The following is a 21,855-nucleotide window of genomic DNA, read 5'->3' as shown; positions in this document are numbered from 1 at the left end:
CCTGGGTTTGATTCCCGCTCAGGGAATTACTTGATTTTGGGGAAACACTAGGCATAAGTCCAAAACGTGGTACAACTGCTGAAAAAGTTATACTCTTCTGAGTCAGCGACCTAAGGACTGTTGCAATCTCGAGAACTCTCTGCTGCTCTACCAACATTCCTTTCAAAGGTCAACAAGTGAAGATTTCTTCTCTCAGGGAAATATATTTTTTGTCAAGCACATGTCAAGGTGCACTGCTGTCAAAAAGTTGGCGTAAACCACAAGAAAAAGTACAATCCTTTGAGCCGGATTTGAACCAGCGACCTAAGGATTACAGCAATTTCACCTACAGTCCTCCGCTCTACCAACTGAGCTATCAAAGGGTGACAAATACAGTCAAACGCCATTCCCTAGATGGTCAGAGGTTCGACAGAAGCATATGTTCCCTTTAAGAAATTAATCTGCTGAGTTTGGTGGTTTCTTGAAGCTGCTGAGGATTGCCCCCAGGTCTTCGTACGTTCAACTAATGCTCTATTCCTCTGAGCTACATCCCCTTAGATTGCAAGTAGTTGCATTTGGGAATAGACAAAAAGTGAGCCGAGGAATAAAATCGCTGTTTAGCCCCTCACTGCGAAATGTCTTTTTCTCTCTCCCTTTTGGTCCAGTGGTTCAGATTCGGTTCTTTTACCACCGCGGCCTGGGTTTGATTCCCGCTCAGGGAATTACTTGATTTTGGGGAAACACTAGGCATAAGTCCAAAACGTGGTACAACTGCTGAAAAAGTTATACTCTTCTGAGTCAGCGACCTAAGGACTGTTGCAATCTCGAGAACTCTCTGCTGCTCTACCAACATTCCTTTCAAAGGTCAACAAGTGAAGATTTCTTCCTCAGGGAAATATATTTTTTGTCAAGCACATGTCAAGGTGCACTGCTGTCAAAAAGTTGGCGTAAACCACAAGAAAAAGTACAATCCTTTGAGCCGGATTTGAACCAGCGACCTAAGGATTACAGCAATTTCACCTACAGTCCTCCGCTCTACCAACTGAGCTATCAAAGGGTGACAAATACAGTCAAACGCCATTCCCTAGATGGTCAGAGGTTCGACAGAAGCATATGTTCCCTTTAAGAAATTAATCTGCTGAGTTTGGTGGTTTCTTGAAGCTGCTGAGGATTGCCCCCAGGTCTTCGTACGTTCAACTAATGCTCTATTCCTCTGAGCTACATCCCCTTAGATTGCAAGTAGTTGCATTTGGGAATAGACAAAAAGTGAGCCGAGGAATAAAATCGCTGTTTAGCCCCCTCACTGCGAAATGTCTTTTTCTCTCTCCCTTTTGGTCCAGTGGTTCAGATTCGGTTCTTTTACCACCGCGGCCTGGGTTTGATTCCCGCTCAGGGAATTACTTGATTTTGGGGAAACACTAGGCATAAGTCCAAAACGTGGTACAACTGCTGAAAAAGTTATACTCTTCTGAGTCAGCGACCTAAGGACTGTTGCAATCTCGAGAACTCTCTGCTGCTCTACCAACATTCCTTTCATAGGTCAACAAGTGAAGATTTCTTCTCTCAGGGAAATATATTTTTTGTCAAGCACATGTCAAGGTGCACTGCTGTCAAAAAGTTGGCGTAAACCACAAGAAAAAGTACAATCCTTTGAGCCGGATTTGAACCAGCGACCTAAGGATTACAGCAATTTCACCTACAGTCCTCCGCTCTACCAACTGAGCTATCAAAGGGTGACAAATACAGTCAAACGCCATTCCCTAGATGGTCAGAGGTTCGACAGAAGCATATGTTCCCTTTAAGAAATTAATCTGCTGAGTTTGGTGGTTTCTTGAAGCTGCTGAGGATTGCCCCAGGTCTTCGTACGTTCAACTAATGCTCTATTCCTCTGAGCTACATCCCCTTAGATTGCAAGTAGTTGCATTTGGGAATAGACAAAAAGTGAGCCGAGGAATAAAATCGCTGTTTAGCCCCTCACTGCGAAATGTCTTTTTCTCTCTCCCTTTTGGTCCAGTGGTTCAGATTCGGTTCTTTTACCACCGCGGCCTGGGTTTGATTCCCGCTCAGGGAATTACTTGATTTTGGGGAAACACTAGGCATAAGTCCAAAACGTGGTACAACTGCTGAAAAAGTTATACTCTTCTGAGTCAGCGACCTAAGGACTGTTGCAATCTCGAGAACTCTCTGCTGCTCTACCAACATTCCTTTCAAAGGTCAACAAGTGAAGATTTCTTCTCTCAGGGAAATATATTTTTTGTCAAGCACATGTCAAGGTGCACTGCTGTCAAAAAGTTGGCGTAAACCACAAGAAAAAGTACAATCCTTTGAGCCGGATTTGAACCAGCGACCTAAGGATTACAGCAATTTCACCTACAGTCCTCCGCTCTACCAACTGAGCTATCAAAGGGTGACAAATACAGTCAAACGCCATTCCCTAGATGGTCAGAGGTTCGACAGAAGCATATGTTCCCTTTAAGAAATTAATCTGCTGAGTTTGGTGGTTTCTTGAAGCTGCTGAGGATTGCCCCCAGGTCTTCGTACGTTCAACTAATGCTCTATTCCTCTGAGCTACATCCCCTTAGATTGCAAGTAGTTGCATTTGGGAATAGACAAAAAGTGAGCCGAGGAATAAAATCGCTGTTTAGCCCCTCACTGCGAAATGTCTTTTTCTCTCTCCCTTTTGGTCCAGTGGTTCAGATTCGGTTCTTTTACCACCGCGGCCTGGGTTTGATTCCCGCTCAGGGAATTACTTGATTTTGGGGAAACACTAGGCATAAGTCCAAAACGTGGTACAACTGCTGAAAAAGTTATACTCTTCTGAGTCAGCGACCTAAGGACTGTTGCAATCTCGAGAAGAACTCTCTGCTGCTCTACCAACATTCCTTTCAAAGGTCAACAAGTGAAGATTTCTTCTCTCAGGGAAATATATTTTTGTCAAGCACATGTCAAGGTGCACTGCTGTCAAAAAGTTGGCGTAAACCACAAGAAAAAGTACAATCCTTTGAGCCGGATTTGAACCAGCGACCTAAGGATTACAGCAATTTCACCTACAGTCCTCCGCTCTACCAACTGAGCTATCAAAGGGTGACAAATACAGTCAAACGCCATTCCCTAGATGGTCAGAGGTTCGACAGAAGCATATGTTCCCTTTAAGAAATTAATCTGCTGAGTTTGGTGGTTTCTTGAAGCTGCTGAGGATTGCCCCCAGGTCTTCGTACGTTCAACTAATGCTCTATTCCTCTGAGCTACATCCCCTTAGATTGCAAGTAGTTGCATTTGGGAATAGACAAAAAGTGAGCCGAGGAATAAAATCGCTGTTTAGCCCCCTCACTGCGAAATGTCTTTTTCTCTCTCCCTTTTGGTCCAGTGGTTCAGATTCGGTTCTTTTACCACCGCGGCCTGGGTTTGATTCCCGCTCAGGGAATTACTTGATTTTGGGGAAACACTAGGCATAAGTCCAAAACGTGGTACAACTGCTGAAAAAGTTATACTCTTCTGAGTCAGCGACCTAAGGACTGTTGCAATCTCGAGAACTCTCTGCTGCTCTACCAACATTCCTTTCAAAGGTCAACAAGTGAAGATTTCTTCTCTCAGGGAAATATATTTTTTGTCAAGCACATGTCAAGGTGCACTGCTGTCAAAAAGTTGGCGTAAACCACAAGAAAAAGTACAATCCTTTGAGCCGGATTTGAACCAGCGACCTAAGGATTACAGCAATTTCACCTACAGTCCTCCGCTCTACCAACTGAGCTATCAAAGGGTGACAAATACAGTCAAACGCCATTCCCTAGATGGTCAGAGGTTCGACAGAAGCATATGTTCCCTTTAAGAAATTAATCTGCTGAGTTTGGTGGTTTCTTGAAGCTGCTGAGGATTGCCCCCAGGTCTTCGTACGTTCAACTAATGCTCTATTCCTCTGAGCTACATCCCCTTAGATTGCAAGTAGTTGCATTTGGGAATAGACAAAAAGTGAGCCGAGGAATAAAATCGCTGTTTAGCTCCCTCACTGCGAAATGTCTTTTTCTCTCTCCCTTTTGGTCCAGTGGTTCAGATTCGGTTCTTTTACCACCGCGGCCTGGGTTTGATTCCCGCTCAGGGAATTACTTGATTTTGGGGAAACACTAGGCATAAGTCCAAAACGTGGTACAACTGCTGAAAAAGTTATACTCTTCTGAGTCAGCGACCTAAGGACTGTTGCAATCTCGAGAACTCTCTGCTGCTCTACCAACATTCCTTTCAAAGGTCAACAAGTGAAGATTTCTTCTCTCAGGGAAATATATTTTTTGTCAAGCACATGTCAAGGTGCACTGCTGTCAAAAAGTTGGCGTAAACCACAAGAAAAAGTACAATCTTTGAGCCGGATTTGAACCAGCGACCTAAGGATTACAGCAATTTCACCTACAGTCCTCCGCTCTACCAACTGAGCTATCAAAGGGTGACAAATACAGTCAAACGCCATTCCCTAGATGGTCAGAGGTTCGACAGAAGCATATGTTCCCTTTAAGAAATTAATCTGCTGAGTTTGGTGGTTTCTTGAAGCTGCTGAGGATTGCCCCCAGGTCTTCGTACGTTCAACTAATGCTCTATTCCTCTGAGCTACATCCCCTTAGATTGCAAGTAGTTGCATTTGGGAATAGACAAAAAGTGAGCCGAGGAATAAAATCGCTGTTTAGCCCCTCACTGCGAAATGTCTTTTTCTCTCTCCCTTTTGGTCCAGTGGTTCAGATTCGGTTCTTTTACCACCGCGGCCTGGGTTTGATTCCCGCTCAGGGAATTACTTGATTTTGGGGAAACACTAGGCATAAGTCCAAAACGTGGTACAACTGCTGAAAAAGTTATACTCTTCTGAGTCAGCGACCTAAGGACTGTTGCAATCTCGAGAACTCTCTGCTGCTCTACCAACATTCCTTTCAAAGGTCAACAAGTGAAGATTTCTTCTCTCAGGGAAATATATTTTTTGTCAAGCACATGTCAAGGTGCACTGCTGTCAAAAAGTTGGCGTAAACCACAAGAAAAAGTACAATCCTTTGAGCCGGATTTGAACCAGCGACCTAAGGATTACAGCAATTTCACCTACAGTCCTCCGCTCTACCAACTGAGCTATCAAAGGGTGACAAATACAGTCAAACGCCATTCCCTAGATGGTCAGAGGTTCGACAGAAGCATATGTTCCCTTTAAGAAATTAATCTGCTGAGTTTGGTGGTTTCTTGAAGCTGCTGAGGATTGCCCCCAGGTCTTCGTACGTTCAACTAATGCTCTATTCCTCTGAGCTACATCCCCTTAGATTGCAAGTAGTTGCATTTGGGAATAGACAAAAAGTGAGCCGAGGAATAAAATCGCTGTTTAGCTCCCTCACTGAAATGTCTTTTTCTCTCTCCCTTTTGGTCCAGTGGTTCAGATTCGGTTCTTTTACCACCGCGGCCTGGGTTTGATTCCCGCTCAGGGAATTACTTGATTTTGGGGAAACACTAGGCATAAGTCCAAAACGTGGTACAACTGCTGAAAAAGTTATACTCTTCTGAGTCAGCGACCTAAGGACTGTTGCAATCTCGAGAACTCTCTGCTGCTCTACCAACATTCCTTTCAAAGGTCAACAAGTGAAGATTTCTTCTCTCAGGGAAATATATTTTTTGTCAAGCACATGTCAAGGTGCACTGCTGTCAAAAAGTTGGCGTAAACCACAAGAAAAAGTACAATCCTTTGAGCCGGATTTGAACCAGCGACCTAAGGATTACAGCAATTTCACCTACAGTCCTCCGCTCTACCATCTGAGCTATCAAAGGCTGACAAATACAGTCAAACGCCATCCCCTAGATGGTCAAAGGTTCGGCAGAAACATGTTTCCTTTAAGAAATTAATCTGCTGAGTTTGGTGGTTTCTTGAAGCTGCTGAGGATTGCCCCCAGGTCTTCGTACGTTCAACTAATGCTCTATTCCTCTGAGCTACATCCCCTTAGATTGCAAGTAGTTGCATTTGGGAATAGACAAAAAGTGAGCCGAGGAAGAAAAATGCTGTTTAGCCCCCTCACTGCGAAATGTCTTTTTCTCTCTCCCTTTTGGTCCAGTGGTTCAGATTCGGTTCTTTTACCACCGCGGCCTGGGTTTGATTCCCGCTCAGGGAATTACTTGATTTTGGGGAAACACTAGGCATAAGTCCAAAACGTGGTACAACTGCTGAAAAAGTTATACTCTTCTGAGTCAGCGACCTAAGGACTGTTGCAATCTCGAGAACTCTCTGCTGCTCTACCAACATTCCTTTCAAAGGTCAACAAGTGAAGATTTCTTCCCTCACGGAAATATATTTTTTGTCAAGCACATGTCAAGGTGCACTGCTGTCAAAAAGTTGGCGTAAACCACAAGAAAAAGTACAATCCTTTGAGCCGGATTTGAACCAGCGACCTAAGGATTACAGCAATTTCACCTACAGTCCTCCGCTCTACCAACTGAGCTATCAAAGGGCGACAAATACAGTCAAACGCCATTCCCTAGATGGTCAGAGGTTCGACAGAAGCATATGTTCCCTTTAAGAAATTAATCTGCTGAGTTTGGTGGTTTCTTGAAGCTGCTGAGGATTGCCCCCAGGTCTTCGTACGTTCAACTAATGCTCTATTCCTCTGAGCTACATCCCCTTAGATTGCAAGTAGTTGCATTTGGGAATAGACAAAAAGTGAGCCGAGGAATAAAATCGCTGTTTAGCCCCTCACTGCGAAATGTCTTTTTCTCTCTCCCTTTTGGTCCAGTGGTTCAGATTCGGTTCTTTTACCACCGCGGCCTGGGTTTGATTCCCGCTCAGGGAATTACTTGATTTTGGGGAAACACTAGGCATAAGTCCAAAACGTGGTACAACTGCTGCTGAAAAAGTTATACTCTTCTGAGTCAGCGACCTAAGGACTGTTGCAATCTCGAGAACTCTCTGCTGCTCTACCAACATTCCTTTCAAAGGTCAACAAGTGAAGATTTCTTCTCTCAGGGAAATATATTTTTTGTCAAGCACATGTCAAGGTGCACTGCTGTCAAAAAGTTGGCGTAAACCACAAGAAAAAGTACAATCCTTTGAGCCGGATTTGAACCAGCGACCTAAGGATTACAGCAATTTCACCTACAGTCCTCCGCTCTACCAACTGAGCTATCAAAGGGTGACAAATACAGTCAAACGCCATTCCCTAGATGGTCAGAGGTTCGACAGAAGCATATGTTCCCTTTAAGAAATTAATCTGCTGAGTTTGGTGGTTTCTTGAAGCTGCTGAGGATTGCCCCCAGGTCTTCGTACGTTCAACTAATGCTCTATTCCTCTGAGCTACATCCCCTTAGATTGCAAGTAGTTGCATTTGGGAATAGACAAAAAGTGAGCCGAGGAATAAAATCGCTGTTTAGCCCCTCACTGCGAAATGTCTTTTTCTCTCTCCCTTTTGGTCCAGTGGTTCAGATTCGGTTCTTTTACCACCGCGGCCTGGGTTTGATTCCCGCTCAGGGAATTACTTGATTTTGGGGAAACACTAGGCATAAGTCCAAAACGTGGTACAACTGCTGAAAAAGTTATACTCTTCTGAGTCAGCGACCTAAGGACTGTTGCAATCTCGAGAACTCTCTGCTGCTCTACCAACATTCCTTTCAAAGGTCAACAAGTGAAGATTTCTTCTCTCAGGGAAATATATTTTTTGTCAAGCACATGTCAAGGTGCACTGCTGTCAAAAAGTTGGCGTAAACCACAAGAAAAAGTACAATCCTTTGAGCCGGATTTGAACCAGCGACCTAAGGATTACAGCAATTTCACCTACAGTCCTCCGCTCTACCAACTGAGCTATCAAAGGGTGACAAATACAGTCAAACGCCATTCCCTAGATGGTCAGAGGTTCGACAGAAGCATATGTTCCCTTTAAGAAATTAATCTGCTGAGTTTGGTGGTTTCTTGAAGCTGCTGAGGATTGCCCCCAGGTCTTCGTACGTTCAACTAATGCTCTATTCCTCTGAGCTACATCCCCTTAGATTGCAAGTAGTTGCATTTGGGAATAGACAAAAAGTGAGCCGAGGAATAAAATCGCTGTTTAGCCCCCTCACTGCGAAATGTCTTTTTCTCTCTCCCTTTTGGTCCAGTGGTTCAGATTCGGTTCTTTTACCACCGCGGCCTGGGTTTGATTCCCGCTCAGGGAATTACTTGATTTTGGGGAAACACTAGGCATAAGTCCAAAACGTGGTACAACTGCTGAAAAAGTTATACTCTTCTGAGTCAGCGACCTAAGGACTGTTGCAATCTCGAGAACTCTCTGCTGCTCTACCAACATTCCTTTCATAGGTCAACAAGTGAAGATTTCTTCTCTCAGGGAAATATATTTTTTGTCAAGCACATGTCAAGGTGCACTGCTGTCAAAAAGTTGGCGTAAACCACAAGAAAAAGTACAATCCTTTGAGCCGGATTTGAACCAGCGACCTAAGGATTACAGCAATTTCACCTACAGTCCTCCGCTCTACCAACTGAGCTATCAAAGGGTGACAAATACAGTCAAACGCCATTCCCTAGATGGTCAGAGGTTCGACAGAAGCATATGTTCCCTTTAAGAAATTAATCTGCTGAGTTTGGTGGTTTCTTGAAGCTGCTGAGGATTGCCCCCAGGTCTTCGTACGTTCAACTAATGCTCTATTCCTCTGAGCTACATCCCCTTAGATTGCAAGTAGTTGCATTTGGGAATAGACAAAAAGTGAGCCGAGGAATAAAATCGCTGTTTAGCTCCCTCACTGCGAAATGTCTTTTCTCTCTCCCTTTTGGTCCAGTGGTTCAGATTCGGTTCTTTTACCACCGCGGCCTGGGTTTGATTCCCGCTCAGGGAATTACTTGATTTTGGGGAAACACTAGGCATAAGTCCAAAACGTGGTACAACTGCTGAAAAAGTTATACTCTTCTGAGTCAGCGACCTAAGGACTGTTGCAATCTCGAGAACTCTCTGCTGCTCTACCAACATTCCTTTCAAAGGTCAACAAGTGAAGATTTCTTCTCTCAGGGAAATATATTTTTTGTCAAGCACATGTCAAGGTGCACTGCTGTCAAAAAGTTGGCGTAAACCACAAGAAAAAGTACAATCCTTTGAGCCGGATTTGAACCAGCGACCTAAGGATTACAGCAATTTCACCTACAGTCCTCCGCTCTACCAACTGAGCTATCAAAGGGTGACAAATACAGTCAAACGCCATTCCCTAGATGGTCAGAGGTTCGACAGAAGCATATGTTCCCTTTAAGAAATTAATCTGCTGAGTTTGGTGGTTTCTTGAAGCTGCTGAGGATTGCCCCCAGGTCTTCGTACGTTCAACTAATGCTCTATTCCTCTGAGCTACATCCCCTTAGATTGCAAAGTAGTTGCATTTGGGAATAGACAAAAAGTGAGCCGAGGAATAAAATCGCTGTTTAGCCCCCTCACTGCGAAATGTCTTTTTCTCTCTCCCTTTTGGTCCAGTGGTTCAGATTCGGTTCTTTTACCACCGCGGCCTGGGTTTGATTCCCGCTCAGGGAATTACTTGATTTTGGGGAAACACTAGGCATAAGTCCAAAACGTGGTACAACTGCTGAAAAAGTTATACTCTTCTGAGTCAGCGACCTAAGGACTGTTGCAATCTCGAGAACTCTCTGCTGCTCTACCAACATTCCTTTCATAGGTCAACAAGTGAAGATTTCTTCTCTCAGGGAAAATATTTTTTGTCAAGCACATGTCAAGGTGCACTGCTGTCAAAAAGTTGGCGTAAACCACAAGAAAAAGTACAATCCTTTGAGCCGGATTTGAACCAGCGACCTAAGGATTACAGCAATTTCACCTACAGTCCTCCGCTCTACCAACTGAGCTATCAAAGGGTGACAAATAGTCAAACGCCATTCCCTAGATGGTCAGAGGTTCGACAGAAGCATATGTTCCCTTTAAGAAATTAATCTGCTGAGTTTGGTGGTTTCTTGAAGCTGCTGAGGATTGCCCCCAGGTCTTCGTACGTTCAACTAATGCTCTATTCCTCTGAGCTACATCCCCTTAGATTGCAAGTAGTTGCATTTGGGAATAGACAAAAAGTGAGCCGAGGAATAAAATCGCTGTTTAGCCCCCTCACTGCGAATTGTCTTTTTCTCTCTCCCTTTTGGTCCAGTGGTTCAGATTCGGTTCTTTTACCACCGCGGCCTGGGTTTGATTCCCGCTCAGGGAATTACTTGATTTTGGGGAAACACTAGGCATAAGTCCAAAACGTGGTACAACTGCTGAAAAAGTTATACTCTTCTGAGTCAGCGACCTAAGGACTGTTGCAATCTCGAGAACTCTCTGCTGCTCTACCAACATTCCTTTCAAAGGTCAACAAGTGAAGATTTCTTCTCTCAGGAAATATATTTTTTGTCAAGCACATGTCAAGGTGCACTGCTGTCAAAAAGTTGGCGTAAACCACAAGAAAAAGTACAATCCTTTGAGCCGGATTTGAACCAGCGACCTAAGGATTACAGCAATTTCACCTACAGTCCTCCGCTCTACCAACTGAGCTATCAAAGGGTGACAAATACAGTCAAACGCCATTCCCTAGATGGTCAGAGGTTCGACAGAAGCATATGTTCCCTTTAAGAAATTAATCTGCTGAGTTTGGTGGTTTCTTGAAGCTGCTGAGGATTGCCCCCAGGTCTTCGTACGTTCAACTAATGCTCTATTCCTCTGAGCTACATCCCCTTAGATTGCAAGTAGTTGCATTTGGGAATAGACAAAAAGTGAGCCGAGGAATAAAATCGCTGTTTAGCCCCCTCACTGCGAATTGTCTTTTTCTCTCTCCCTTTTGGTCCAGTGGTTCAGATTCGGTTCTTTTACCACCGCGGCCTGGGTTTGATTCCCGCTCAGGGAATTACTTGATTTTGGGGAAACACTAGGCATAAGTCCAAAACGTGGTACAACTGCTGAAAAAGTTATACTCTTCTGAGTCAGCGACCTAAGGACTGTTGCAATCTCGAGAACTCTCTGCTGCTCTACCAACATTCCTTTCAAAGGTCAACAAGTGAAGATTTCTTCTCTCAGGGAAATATATTTTTTGTCAAGCACATGTCAAGGTGCACTGCTGTCAAAAAGTTGGCGTAAACCACAAGAAAAAGTACAATCCTTTGAGCCGGATTTGAACCAGCGACCTAAGGATTACAGCAATTTCACCTACAGTCCTCCGCTCTACCAACTGAGCTATCAAAGGGTGACAAATACAGTCAAACGCCATTCCCTAGATGGTCAGAGGTTCGACAGAAGCATATGTTCCCTTTAAGAAATTAATCTGCTGAGTTTGGTGGTTTCTTGAAGCTGCTGAGGATTGCCCCCAGGTCTTCGTACGTTCAACTAATGCTCTATTCCTCTGAGCTACATCCCCTTAGATTGCAAGTAGTTGCATTTGGGAATAGACAAAAAGTGAGCCGAGGAATAAAATCGCTGTTTAGCCCCTCACTGCGAAATGTCTTTTTCTCTCTCCCTTTTGGTCCAGTGGTTCAGATTCGGTTCTTTTACCACCGCGGCCTGGGTTTGATTCCCGCTCAGGGAATTACTTGATTTTGGGGAAACACTAGGCATAAGTCCAAAACGTGGTACAACTGCTGAAAAAGTTATACTCTTCTGAGTCAGCGACCTAAGGACTGTTGCAATCTCGAGAACTCTCTGCTGCTCTACCAACATTCCTTTCAAAGGTCAACAAGTGAAGATTTCTTCTCTCAGGGAAATATATTTTTTGTCAAGCACATGTCAAGGTGCACTGCTGTCAAAAAGTTGGCGTAAACCACAAGAAAAAGTACAATCCTTTGAGCCGGATTTGAACCAGCGACCTAAGGATTACAGCAATTTCACCTACAGTCCTCCGCTCTACAACTGAGCTATCAAAGGGTGACATATACATTCAAACGCCATTCCCTAGATGGTCAGAGGTTCGACAGAAGCATATGTTCCCTTTAAGAAATTAATCTGCTGAGTTTGGTGGTTTCTTGAAGCTGCTGAGGATTGCCCCCAGGTCTTCGTACGTTCAACTAATGCTCTATTCCTCTGAGCTACATCCCCTTAGATTGCAAGTAGTTGCATTTGGGAATAGACAAAAAGTGAGCCGAGGAATAAAATCGCTGTTTAGCCCCTCACTGCGAAATGTCTTTTTCTCTCTCCCTTTTGGTCCAGTGGTTCAGATTCGGTTCTTTTACCACCGCGGCCTGGGTTTGATTCCCGCTCAGGGAATTACTTGATTTTGGGGAAACACTAGGCATAAGTCCAAAACGTGGTACAACTGCTGAAAAAGTTATACTCTTCTGAGTCAGCGACCTAAGGACTGTTGCAATCTCGAGAACTCTCTGCTGCTCTACCAACATTCCTTTCAAAGGTCAACAAGTGAAGATTTCTTCTCTCAGGGAAATATATTTTTTGTCAAGCACATGTCAAGGTGCACTGCTGTCAAAAAGTTGGCGTAAACCACAAGAAAAAGTACAATCCTTTGAGCCGGATTTGAACCAGCGACCTAAGGATTACAGCAATTTCACCTACAGTCCTCCGCTCTACCAACTGAGCTATCAAAGGGTGACAAATACAGTCAAACGCCATTCCCTAGATGGTCAGAGGTTCGACAGAAGCATATGTTCCCTTTAAGAAATTAATCTGCTGAGTTTGGTGGTTTCTTGAAGCTGCTGAGGATTGCCCCCAGGTCTTCGTACGTTCAACTAATGCTCTATTCCTCTGAGCTACATCCCCTTAGATTGCAAGTAGTTGCATTTGGGAATAGACAAAAAGTGAGCCGAGGAATAAAATCGCTGTTTAGCCCCCTCACTGCGAAATGTCTTTTTCTCTCCCTTTTGGTCCAGTGGTTCAGATTCGGTTCTTTTACCACCGCGGCCTGGGTTTGATTCCCGCTCAGGGAATTACTTGATTTTGGGGAAACACTAGGCATAAGTCCAAAACGTGGTACAACTGCTGAAAAAGTTATACTCTTCTGAGTCAGCGACCTAAGGACTGTTGCAATCTCGAGAACTCTCTGCTGCTCTACCAACATTCCTTTCAAAGGTCAACAAGTGAAGATTTCTTCTCTCAGGGAAATATATTTTTTGTCAAGCACATGTCAAGGTGCACTGCTGTCAAAAAGTTGGCGTAAACCACAAGAAAAAGTACAATCCTTTGAGCCGGATTTGAACCAGCGACCTAAGGATTACAGCAATTTCACCTACAGTCCTCCGCTCTACCAACTGAGCTATCAAAGGGTGACAAATACAGTCAAACGCCATTCCCTAGATGGTCAGAGGTTCGACAGAAGCATATGTTCCCTTTAAGAAATTAATCTGCTGAGTTTGGTGGTTTCTTGAAGCTGCTGAGGATTGCCCCCAGGTCTTCGTACGTTCAACTAATGCTCTATTCCTCTGAGCTACATCCCCTTAGATTGCAAGTAGTTGCATTTGGGAATAGACAAAAAGTGAGCCGAGGAATAAAATCGCTGTTTAGCCCCCTCACTGCGAAATGTCTTTTTCTCTCTCCCTTTTGGTCCAGTGGTTCAGATTCGGTTCTTTTACCACCGCGGCCTGGGTTTGATTCCCGCTCAGGGAATTACTTGATTTTGGGGAAACACTAGGCATAAGTCCAAAACGTGGTACAACTGCTGAAAAAGTTATACTCTTCTGAGTCAGCGACCTAAGGACTGTTGCAATCTCGAGAACTCTCTGCTGCTCTACCAACATTCCTTTCAAAGGTCAACAAGTGAAGATTTCTTCTCTCAGGGAAATATATTTTTTGTCAAGCACATGTCAAGGTGCACTGCTGTCAAAAAGTTGGCGTAAACCACAAGAAAAAGTACAATCCTTTGAGCCGGATTTGAACCAGCGACCTAAGGATTACAGCAATTTCACCTACAGTCCTCCGCTCTACCAACTGAGCTATCAAAGGGTGACAAATACAGTCAAACGCCATTCCCTAGATGGTCAGAGGTTCGACAGAAGCATATGTTCCCTTTAAGAAATTAATCTGCTGAGTTTGGTGGTTTCTTGAAGCTGCTGAGGATTGCCCCCAGGTCTTCGTACGTTCAACTAATGCTCTATTCCTCTGAGCTACATCCCCTTAGATTGCAAGTAGTTGCATTTGGGAATAGACAAAAAGTGAGCCGAGGAATAAAATCGCTGTTTAGCCCCCTCACTGCGAAATGTCTTTTTCTCTCTCCCTTTTGGTCCAGTGGTTCAGATTCGGTTCTTTTACCACCGCGGCCTGGGTTTGATTCCCGCTCAGGGAATTACTTGATTTTGGGGAAACACTAGGCATAAGTCCAAAACGTGGTACAACTGCTGAAAAAGTTATACTCTTCTGAGTCAGCGACCTAAGGACTGTTGCAATCTCGAGAACTCTCTGCTGCTCTACCAACATTCCTTTCAAAGGTCAACAAGTGAAGATTTCTTCTCTCAGGGAAATATATTTTTTGTCAAGCACATGTCAAGGTGCACTGCTGTCAAAAAGTTGGCGTAAACCACAAGAAAAAGTACAATCCTTTGAGCCGGATTTGAACCAGCGACCTAAGGATTACAGCAATTTCACCTACAGTCCTCCGCTCTACCAACTGAGCTATCAAAGGGTGACAAATACAGTCAAACGCCATTCCCTAGATGGTCAGAGGTTCGACAGAAGCATATGTTCCCTTTAAGAAATTAATCTGCTGAGTTTGGTGGTTTCTTGAAGCTGCTGAGGATTGCCCCCAGGTCTTCGTACGTTCAACTAATGCTCTATTCCTCTGAGCTACATCCCCTTAGATTGCAAGTAGTTGCATTTGGGAATAGACAAAAAGTGAGCCGAGGAATAAAATCGCTGTTTAGCCCCCTCACTGCGAAATGTCTTTTTCTCTCTCCCTTTTGGTCCATGGTTCAGATTCGGTTCTTTTACCACCGCGGCCTGGGTTTGATTCCCGCTCAGGGAATTACTTGATTTTGGGGAAACACTAGGCATAAGTCCAAAACGTGGTACAACTGCTGAAAAAGTTATACTCTTCTGAGTCAGCGACCTAAGGACTGTTGCAATCTCGAGAACTCTCTGCTGCTCTACCAACATTCCTTTCAAAGGTCAACAAGTGAAGATTTCTTCTCTCAGGGAAATATATTTTTTGTCAAGCACATGTCAAGGTGCACTGCTGTCAAAAAGTTGGCGTAAACCACAAGAAAAAGTACAATCCTTTGAGCCGGATTTGAACCAGCGACCTAAGGATTACAGCAATTTCACCTACAGTCCTCCGCTCTACCAACTGAGCTATCAAAGGGTGACAAATACAGTCAAACGCCATTCCCTAGATGGTCAGAGGTTCGACAGAAGCATATGTTCCCTTTAAGAAATTAATCTGCTGAGTTTGGTGGTTTCTTGAAGCTGCTGAGGATTGCCCCCAGGTCTTCGTACGTTCAACTAATGCTCTATTCCTCTGAGCTACATCCCCTTAGATTGCAAGTAGTTGCATTTGGGAATAGACAAAAAGTGAGCCGAGGAATAAAATCGCTGTTTAGCCCCCTCACTGCGAAATGTCTTTTTCTCTCTCCCTTTTGGTCCAGTGGTTCAGATTCGGTTCTTTTACCACCGCGGCCTGGGTTTGATTCCCGCTCAGGGAATTACTTGATTTTGGGGAAACACTAGGCATAAGTCCAAAACGTGGTACAACTGCTGAAAAAGTTATACTCTTCTGAGTCAGCGACCTAAGGACTGTTGCAATCTCGAGAACTCTCTGCTGCTCTACCAACATTCCTTTCAAAGGTCAACAAGTGAAGATTTCTTCTCTCAGGGAAATATATTTTTTGTCAAGCACATGTCAAGGTGCACTGCTGTCAAAAAGTTGGCGTAAACCACAAGAAAAAGTACAATCCTTTGAGCCGGATTTGAACCAGCGACCTAAGGATTACAGCAATTTCACCTACAGTCCTCCGCTCTACCAACTGAGCTATCAAAGGGTGACAAATACAGTCAAACGCCATTCCCTAGATGGTCAGAGGTTCGACAGAAGCATATGTTCCCTTTAAGAAATTAATCTGCTGAGTTTGGTGGTTTCTTGAAGCTGCTGAGGATTGCCCCCAGGTCTTCGTACGTTCAACTAATGCTCTATTCCTCTGAGCTACATCCCCTTAGATTGCAAGTAGTTGCATTTGGGAATAGACAAAAAGTGAGCCGAGGAATAAAATCGCTGTTTAGCCCCCTCACTGCGAATTGTCTTTTTCTCTCTCCCTTTTGGTCCAGTGGTTCAGATTCGGTTCTTTTAACACCTCGGCCTGGGTTTGATTCCCGCTCAGGGAATTACTTGATTTTGGGGAAACACTAGGCATAAGTCCAAAACGTGGTACAACTGCTGAAAAAGCTATACTCTTCTGAGTCAGCGACCTAAAGACTGTTGCAATCACGAGAACTCTCTGCTGCTCTACCAACATTCCTTTCATAGGTCAACAAGTGAAGATTTCTTCTCTCAGGGAAATATATTTTTTGTCAAGCACATGTCAAGGTGCACTGCTGTCAAAAAGTTGGCGTAAACCACAAGAAAAAGTACAATCCTTTGAGCCGGATTTGAACCAGCGACCTAAGGATTACAGCAATTTCACCTACAGTCCTCCGCTCTACCAACTGAGCTATCAAAGGGTGACAAATACAGTCAAACGCCATTCCCTAGATGGTCAGAGGTTCGACAGAAGCATATGTTCCCTTTAAGAAATTAATCTGCTGAGTTTGGTGGTTTCTTGAAGCTGCTGAGGATTGCCCCCAGGTCTTCGTACGTTCAACTAATGCTCTATTCCTCTGAGCTACATCCCCTTAGATTGCAAGTAGTTGCATTTGGGAATAGACAAAAAGTGAGCCGAGGAATAAAATCGCTGTTTAGCCCCCTCACTGCGAATTGTCTTTTTCTCTCTCCCTTTTGGTCCAGTGGTTCAGATTCGGTTCTTTTACCACCGCGGCCTGGGTTTGATTCCCGCTCAGGGAATTACTTGATTTTGGGGAAACACTAGGCATAAGTCCAAAACGTGGTACAACTGCTGAAAAAGTTATACTCTTCTGAGTCAGCGACCTAAGGACTGTTGCAATCTCGCGAACTCTCTGCTGCTCTACCAACATTCCTTTCATAGGTCAACAAGTGAAGATTTCTTCTCTCAGGGAAATATATTTTTTGTCAAGCACATGTCAAGGTGCACTGCTGTCAAAAAGTTGGCGTAAACCACAAGAAAAAGTACAATCCTTTGAGCCGGAATTGAACCAGCGACATAAGGATTACAGCAATTTCACCTACAGTCCTCCGCTCTACCAACTGAGCTATCAAAGGGTGACAAATACAGTCAAACGCCATTCCCTAGATGGTCAGAGGTTCGACAGAAGCATATGTTCCCTTTAAGAAATTAATCTGCTGAGTTTGGTGGTTTCTTGAAGCTGCTGAGGATTGCCCCCAGGTCTTCGTACGTTCAACTAATGCTCTATTCCTCTGAGCTACATCCCCTTAGATTGCAAGTAGTTGCATTTGGGAATAGACAAAAAGTGAGCCGAGGAATAAAATCGCTGTTTAGCCCCCTCACTGCGAAATGTCTTTTTTCTCTCCCTTTTGGTCCAGTGGTTCAGATTCGGTTCTTTTACCACCGCGGCCTGGGTTTGATTCCCGCTCAGGGAATTACTTGATTTTGGGGAAACACTAGGCATAAGTCCAAAACGTGGTACAACTGCTGAAAAAGTTATACTCTTCTGAGTCAGCGACCTAAGGACTGTTGCAATCTCGAGAACTCTCTGCTGCTCTACCAACATTCCTTTCATAGGTCAACAAGTGAAGATTTCTTCTCTCAGGGAAATATATTTTTTGTCAAGCACATGTCAAGGTGCACTGCTGTCAAAAAGTTGGCGTAAACCACAAGAGAATTATAATCCTTTGAGCTGGATTTGAAACAGCGACCTAAGGATTACAGCAATTTCACCTACAGTCCTCCGCTCTACCAACTGAGCTATCAAAGGGTGACAAATACAGTCAAACGCCATTCCCTAGATGGTCAGAGGTTCGACAGAAGCATATGTTCCCTTTAAGAAATTAATCTGCTGAGTTTGGTGGTTTCTTGAAGCTGCTGAGGATTGCCCCCAGGTCTTCGTACGTTCAACTAATGCTCTATTCCTCTGAGCTACATCCCCTTAGATTGCAAGTAGTTGCATTTGGGAATAGACAAAAAGTGAGCCGAGGAATAAAATCGCTGTTTAGCCCCCTCACTGCGAAATGTCTTTTTCTCTCTCCCTTTTGGTCCAGTGGTTCAGATTCGGTTCTTTTACCACCGCGGCCTGGGTTTGATTCCCGCTCAGGGAATTACTTGATTTTGGGGAAACACTAGGCATAAGTCCAAAACTTGGTACAACTGCTGAAAAAGTTATACTCTTCTTCTGAGTCAGCGACCTAAGGACTGTTGCAATCTCGAGAACTCTCTGCTGCTCTACCAACATTCCTTTCAAAGGTCAACAAGTGAAGATTTCTTCTCTCAGGGAAATATATTTTTTGTCAAGCACATGTCAAGGTGCACTGCTGTCAAAAAGTTGGCGTAAACCACAAGAAAAAGTACAATCCTTTGAGCCGGATTTGAACCAGCGACCTAAGGATTACAGCAATTTCACCTACAGTCCTCCGCTCTACCAACTGAGCTATCAAAGGGTGACAAATACAGTCAAACGCCATTCCCTAGATGGTCAGAGGTTCGACAGAAGCATATGTTCCCTTTAAGAAATTAATCTGCTGAGTTTGGTGGTTTCTTGAAGCTGCTGAGGATTGCCCCCAGGTCTTCGTACGTTCAACTAATGCTCTATTCCTCTGAGCTACATCCCCTTAGATTGCAAGTAGTTGCATTTGGGAATAGACAAAAAGTGAGCCGAGGAATAAAATCGCTGCTGTTTAGCCCCCTCACTGCGAAATGTCTTTTTCTCTCTCCCTTTTGGTCCAGTGGTTCAGATTCGGTTCTTTTACCACCGCGGCCTGGGTTTGATTCCCGCTCAGGGAATTACTTGATTTTGGGGAAACACTAGGCATAAGTCCAAAACGTGGTACAACTGCTGAAAAAGTTATACTCTTCTGAGTCAGCGACCTAAGGACTGTTGCAATCTCGAGAACTCTCTGCTGCTCTACCAACATTCCTTTCAAAGGTCAACAAGTGAAGATTTCTTCTCTCAGGGAAATATATTTTTTGTCAAGCACATGTCAAGGTGCACTGCTGTCAAAAAGTTGGCGTAAACCACAAGAAAAAGTACAATCCTTTGAGCCGGATTTGAACCAGCGACCTAAGGATTACAGCAATTTCACCTACAGTCCTCCGCTCTACCAACTGAGCTATCAAAGGGTGACAAATACAGTCAAACGCCATTCCCTAGATGGTCAGAGGTTCGACAGAAGCATATGTTCCCTTTAAGAAATTAATCTGCTGAGTTTGGTGGTTTCTTGAAGCTGCTGAGGATTGCCCCCAGGTCTTCGTACGTTCAACTAATGCTCTATTCCTCTGAGCTACATCCCCTTAGATTGCAAGTAGTTGCATTTGGGAATAGACAAAAAGTGAGCCGAGGAATAAAATCGCTGTTTAGCCCCCTCACTGCGAAATGTCTTTTTCTCTCTCCCTTTTGGTCCAGTGGTTCAGATTCGGTTCTTTTACCACCGCGGCCTGGGTTTGATTCCCGCTCAGGGAATTACTTGATTTTGGGGAAACACTAGGCATAAGTCCAAAACTTGGTACAACTGCTGAAAAAGTTATACTCTTCTGAGTCAGCGACCTAAGGACTGTTGCAATCTCGAGAACTCTCTGCTGCTCTACCAACATTCCTTTCATAGGTCAACAAGTGAAGATTTCTTCTCTCAGGGAAATATATTTTTTGTCAAGCACATGTCAAGGTGCACTGCTGTCAAAAAGTTGGCGTAAACCACAAGAAAAAGTACAATCCTTTGAGCCGGATTTGAACCAGCGACCTAAGGATTACAGCAATTTCACCTACAGTCCTCCGCTCTACCAACTGAGCTATCAAAGGGTGACAAATACAGTCAAACGCCATTCCCTAGATGGTCAGAGGTTCGACAGAAGCATATGTTCCCTTTAAGAAATTAATCTGCTGAGTTTGGTGGTTTCTTGAAGCTGCTGAGGATTGCCCCCAGGTCTTCGTACGTTCAACTAATGCTCTATTCCTCTGAGCTACATCCCCTTAGATTGCAAGTAGTTGCATTTGGGAATAGACAAAAAGTGAGCCGAGGAATAAAATCGCTGTTTAGCCCCCTCACTGCGAAATGTCTTTTTCTCTCTCCCTTTTGGTCCAGTGGTTCAGATTCGGTTCTTTTACCACCGCGGCCTGGGTTTGATTCCCGCTCAGGGAATTACTTGATTTTGGGGAAACACTAGGCATAAGTCCAAAACTTGGTACAACTGCTGAAAAAGTTATACTCTTCTGAGTCAGCGACCTAAGGACTGTTGCAATCTCGAGAACTCTCTGCTGCTCTACCAACATTCCTTTCAAAGGTCAACAAGTGAAGATTTCTTCTCTCAGGGAAATATATTTTTTGTCAAGCACATGTCAAGGTGCACTGCTGTCAAAAAGTTGGCGTAAACCACAAGAAAAAGTACAATCCTTTGAGCCGGATTTGAACCAGCGACCTAAGGATTACAGCAATTTCACCTACAGTCCTCCGCTCTACCAACTGAGCTATCAAAGGGTGACAAATACAGTCAAACGCCATTCCCTAGATGGTCAGAGGTTCGACAGAAGCATATGTTCCCTTTAAGAAATTAATCTGCTGAGTTTGGTGGTTTCTTGAAGCTGCTGAGGATTGCCCCCAGGTCTTCGTACGTTCAACTAATGCTCTATTCCTCTGAGCTACATCCCCTTAGATTGCAAGTAGTTGCATTTGGGAATAGACAGACAAAAAGTGAGCCGAGGAATAAAATCGCTGTTTAGCCCCCTCACTGCGAAATGTCTTTTTCTCTCTCCCTTTTGGTCCAGTGGTTCAGATTCGGTTCTTTTACCACCGCGGCCTGGGTTTGATTCCCGCTCAGGGAATTACTTGATTTTGGGGAAACACTAGGCATAAGTCCAAAACTTGGTACAACTGCTGAAAAAGTTATACTCTTCTGAGTCAGCGACCTAAGGACTGTTGCAATCTCGAGAACTCTCTGCTGCTCTACCAACATTCCTTTCATAGGTCAACAAGTGAAGATTTCTTCTCTCAGGGAAATATATTTTTTGTCAAGCACATGTCAAGGTGCACTGCTGTCAAAAAGTTGGCGTAAACCACAAGAAAAAGTACAATCCTTTGAGCCGGATTTGAACCAGCGACCTAAGGATTACAGCAATTTCACCTACAGTCCTCCGCTCTACCAACTGAGCTATCAAAGGGTGACAAATACAGTCAAACGCCATCCCTAGAGATGGTCAGAGGTTCGACAGAAGCATATGTTCCCTTTAAGAAATTAATCTGCTGAGTTTGGTGGTTTCTTGAAGCTGCTGAGGATTGCCCCCAGGTCTTCGTACGTTCAACTAATGCTCTATTCCTCTGAGCTACATCCCCTTAGATTGCAAGTAGTTGCATTTGGGAATAGACAAAAAGTGAGCCGAGGAAATAAAATCGCTGTTTAGCCCCCTCACTGAAATGTCTTTTTCTCTCTCCCTTTTGGTCCAGTGGTTCAGATTCGGTTCTTTTACCACCGCGGCCTGGGTTTGATTCCCGCTCAGGGAATTACTTGATTTTGGGGAAACACTAGGCATAAGTCCAAAACTTGGTACAACTGCTGAAAAAGTTATACTCTTCTGAGTCAGCGACCTAAGGACTGTTGCAATCTCGAGAACTCTCTGCTGCTCTACCAACATTCCTTTCATAGGTCAACAAGTGAAGATTTCTTCTCTCAGGGAAATATATTTTTTTCAAGCACATGTCAAGGTGCAC

At 44.1% G+C, this 21,855-nt stretch overlaps 32 non-coding genes across 32 annotated transcripts; all 32 read right to left on the bottom strand.

Annotated features, from left to right (window-relative positions):
- Positions 1–275: 275 nt before the first annotated feature.
- trnay-gua lies at positions 276–362 on the bottom strand. The gene is given in 2 exon segments: positions 276–311; positions 326–362. It is a non-coding gene; the product is annotated as a tRNA-Tyr (tRNA).
- A 587-nt stretch (positions 363–949) lies between these two features.
- trnay-gua lies at positions 950–1,036 on the bottom strand. The gene is given in 2 exon segments: positions 950–985; positions 1,000–1,036. It is a non-coding gene; the product is annotated as a tRNA-Tyr (tRNA).
- A 589-nt stretch (positions 1,037–1,625) lies between these two features.
- Positions 1,626–1,712, bottom strand: trnay-gua. The gene is given in 2 exon segments: positions 1,626–1,661; positions 1,676–1,712. It is a non-coding gene; the product is annotated as a tRNA-Tyr (tRNA).
- A 587-nt stretch (positions 1,713–2,299) lies between these two features.
- trnay-gua lies at positions 2,300–2,386 on the bottom strand. Its single transcript is given in 2 exon segments — positions 2,300–2,335; positions 2,350–2,386. It is a non-coding gene; the product is annotated as a tRNA-Tyr (tRNA).
- Positions 2,387–2,976: 590 nt separating this feature from the next.
- On the bottom strand, positions 2,977–3,063 carry trnay-gua. Its single transcript is given in 2 exon segments — positions 2,977–3,012; positions 3,027–3,063. It is a non-coding gene; the product is annotated as a tRNA-Tyr (tRNA).
- Positions 3,064–3,652: 589 nt separating this feature from the next.
- Positions 3,653–3,739, bottom strand: trnay-gua. The gene is given in 2 exon segments: positions 3,653–3,688; positions 3,703–3,739. It is a non-coding gene; the product is annotated as a tRNA-Tyr (tRNA).
- Positions 3,740–4,327: 588 nt separating this feature from the next.
- On the bottom strand, positions 4,328–4,414 carry trnay-gua. The gene is given in 2 exon segments: positions 4,328–4,363; positions 4,378–4,414. It is a non-coding gene; the product is annotated as a tRNA-Tyr (tRNA).
- Positions 4,415–5,002: 588 nt separating this feature from the next.
- trnay-gua lies at positions 5,003–5,089 on the bottom strand. The gene is given in 2 exon segments: positions 5,003–5,038; positions 5,053–5,089. It is a non-coding gene; the product is annotated as a tRNA-Tyr (tRNA).
- Positions 5,090–5,676: 587 nt separating this feature from the next.
- On the bottom strand, positions 5,677–5,763 carry trnay-gua. The gene is given in 2 exon segments: positions 5,677–5,712; positions 5,727–5,763. It is a non-coding gene; the product is annotated as a tRNA-Tyr (tRNA).
- A 587-nt stretch (positions 5,764–6,350) lies between these two features.
- trnay-gua lies at positions 6,351–6,437 on the bottom strand. The gene is given in 2 exon segments: positions 6,351–6,386; positions 6,401–6,437. It is a non-coding gene; the product is annotated as a tRNA-Tyr (tRNA).
- A 591-nt stretch (positions 6,438–7,028) lies between these two features.
- On the bottom strand, positions 7,029–7,115 carry trnay-gua. Its single transcript is given in 2 exon segments — positions 7,029–7,064; positions 7,079–7,115. It is a non-coding gene; the product is annotated as a tRNA-Tyr (tRNA).
- A 588-nt stretch (positions 7,116–7,703) lies between these two features.
- trnay-gua lies at positions 7,704–7,790 on the bottom strand. Its single transcript is given in 2 exon segments — positions 7,704–7,739; positions 7,754–7,790. It is a non-coding gene; the product is annotated as a tRNA-Tyr (tRNA).
- A 589-nt stretch (positions 7,791–8,379) lies between these two features.
- trnay-gua lies at positions 8,380–8,466 on the bottom strand. The gene is given in 2 exon segments: positions 8,380–8,415; positions 8,430–8,466. It is a non-coding gene; the product is annotated as a tRNA-Tyr (tRNA).
- Positions 8,467–9,054: 588 nt separating this feature from the next.
- Positions 9,055–9,141, bottom strand: trnay-gua. The gene is given in 2 exon segments: positions 9,055–9,090; positions 9,105–9,141. It is a non-coding gene; the product is annotated as a tRNA-Tyr (tRNA).
- A 589-nt stretch (positions 9,142–9,730) lies between these two features.
- trnay-gua lies at positions 9,731–9,817 on the bottom strand. Its single transcript is given in 2 exon segments — positions 9,731–9,766; positions 9,781–9,817. It is a non-coding gene; the product is annotated as a tRNA-Tyr (tRNA).
- A 586-nt stretch (positions 9,818–10,403) lies between these two features.
- Positions 10,404–10,490, bottom strand: trnay-gua. Its single transcript is given in 2 exon segments — positions 10,404–10,439; positions 10,454–10,490. It is a non-coding gene; the product is annotated as a tRNA-Tyr (tRNA).
- A 589-nt stretch (positions 10,491–11,079) lies between these two features.
- On the bottom strand, positions 11,080–11,166 carry trnay-gua. Its single transcript is given in 2 exon segments — positions 11,080–11,115; positions 11,130–11,166. It is a non-coding gene; the product is annotated as a tRNA-Tyr (tRNA).
- A 588-nt stretch (positions 11,167–11,754) lies between these two features.
- On the bottom strand, positions 11,755–11,840 carry trnay-gua. The gene is given in 2 exon segments: positions 11,755–11,790; positions 11,805–11,840. It is a non-coding gene; the product is annotated as a tRNA-Tyr (tRNA).
- A 588-nt stretch (positions 11,841–12,428) lies between these two features.
- On the bottom strand, positions 12,429–12,515 carry trnay-gua. Its single transcript is given in 2 exon segments — positions 12,429–12,464; positions 12,479–12,515. It is a non-coding gene; the product is annotated as a tRNA-Tyr (tRNA).
- Positions 12,516–13,102: 587 nt separating this feature from the next.
- On the bottom strand, positions 13,103–13,189 carry trnay-gua. Its single transcript is given in 2 exon segments — positions 13,103–13,138; positions 13,153–13,189. It is a non-coding gene; the product is annotated as a tRNA-Tyr (tRNA).
- A 589-nt stretch (positions 13,190–13,778) lies between these two features.
- On the bottom strand, positions 13,779–13,865 carry trnay-gua. Its single transcript is given in 2 exon segments — positions 13,779–13,814; positions 13,829–13,865. It is a non-coding gene; the product is annotated as a tRNA-Tyr (tRNA).
- Positions 13,866–14,454: 589 nt separating this feature from the next.
- On the bottom strand, positions 14,455–14,541 carry trnay-gua. The gene is given in 2 exon segments: positions 14,455–14,490; positions 14,505–14,541. It is a non-coding gene; the product is annotated as a tRNA-Tyr (tRNA).
- Positions 14,542–15,129: 588 nt separating this feature from the next.
- Positions 15,130–15,216, bottom strand: trnay-gua. Its single transcript is given in 2 exon segments — positions 15,130–15,165; positions 15,180–15,216. It is a non-coding gene; the product is annotated as a tRNA-Tyr (tRNA).
- Positions 15,217–15,805: 589 nt separating this feature from the next.
- Positions 15,806–15,892, bottom strand: trnay-gua. Its single transcript is given in 2 exon segments — positions 15,806–15,841; positions 15,856–15,892. It is a non-coding gene; the product is annotated as a tRNA-Tyr (tRNA).
- Positions 15,893–16,481: 589 nt separating this feature from the next.
- Positions 16,482–16,568, bottom strand: trnay-gua. Its single transcript is given in 2 exon segments — positions 16,482–16,517; positions 16,532–16,568. It is a non-coding gene; the product is annotated as a tRNA-Tyr (tRNA).
- A 589-nt stretch (positions 16,569–17,157) lies between these two features.
- On the bottom strand, positions 17,158–17,244 carry trnay-gua. Its single transcript is given in 2 exon segments — positions 17,158–17,193; positions 17,208–17,244. It is a non-coding gene; the product is annotated as a tRNA-Tyr (tRNA).
- A 587-nt stretch (positions 17,245–17,831) lies between these two features.
- trnay-gua lies at positions 17,832–17,918 on the bottom strand. Its single transcript is given in 2 exon segments — positions 17,832–17,867; positions 17,882–17,918. It is a non-coding gene; the product is annotated as a tRNA-Tyr (tRNA).
- Positions 17,919–18,510: 592 nt separating this feature from the next.
- trnay-gua lies at positions 18,511–18,597 on the bottom strand. Its single transcript is given in 2 exon segments — positions 18,511–18,546; positions 18,561–18,597. It is a non-coding gene; the product is annotated as a tRNA-Tyr (tRNA).
- Positions 18,598–19,189: 592 nt separating this feature from the next.
- On the bottom strand, positions 19,190–19,276 carry trnay-gua. The gene is given in 2 exon segments: positions 19,190–19,225; positions 19,240–19,276. It is a non-coding gene; the product is annotated as a tRNA-Tyr (tRNA).
- A 589-nt stretch (positions 19,277–19,865) lies between these two features.
- trnay-gua lies at positions 19,866–19,952 on the bottom strand. Its single transcript is given in 2 exon segments — positions 19,866–19,901; positions 19,916–19,952. It is a non-coding gene; the product is annotated as a tRNA-Tyr (tRNA).
- Positions 19,953–20,541: 589 nt separating this feature from the next.
- Positions 20,542–20,628, bottom strand: trnay-gua. The gene is given in 2 exon segments: positions 20,542–20,577; positions 20,592–20,628. It is a non-coding gene; the product is annotated as a tRNA-Tyr (tRNA).
- Positions 20,629–21,221: 593 nt separating this feature from the next.
- Positions 21,222–21,308, bottom strand: trnay-gua. The gene is given in 2 exon segments: positions 21,222–21,257; positions 21,272–21,308. It is a non-coding gene; the product is annotated as a tRNA-Tyr (tRNA).
- Between the last annotated feature and the right edge of the window lie 547 nt (positions 21,309–21,855).

The sequence above is a fragment of the Oncorhynchus gorbuscha genome, linkage group LG25 (genome assembly GCF_021184085.1).
Source record: "Oncorhynchus gorbuscha isolate QuinsamMale2020 ecotype Even-year linkage group LG25, OgorEven_v1.0, whole genome shotgun sequence".
Lineage (NCBI taxonomy): Eukaryota > Metazoa > Chordata > Actinopteri > Salmoniformes > Salmonidae > Oncorhynchus > Oncorhynchus gorbuscha.
This window is presented reverse-complemented; position numbering and strand designations above follow the sequence as displayed.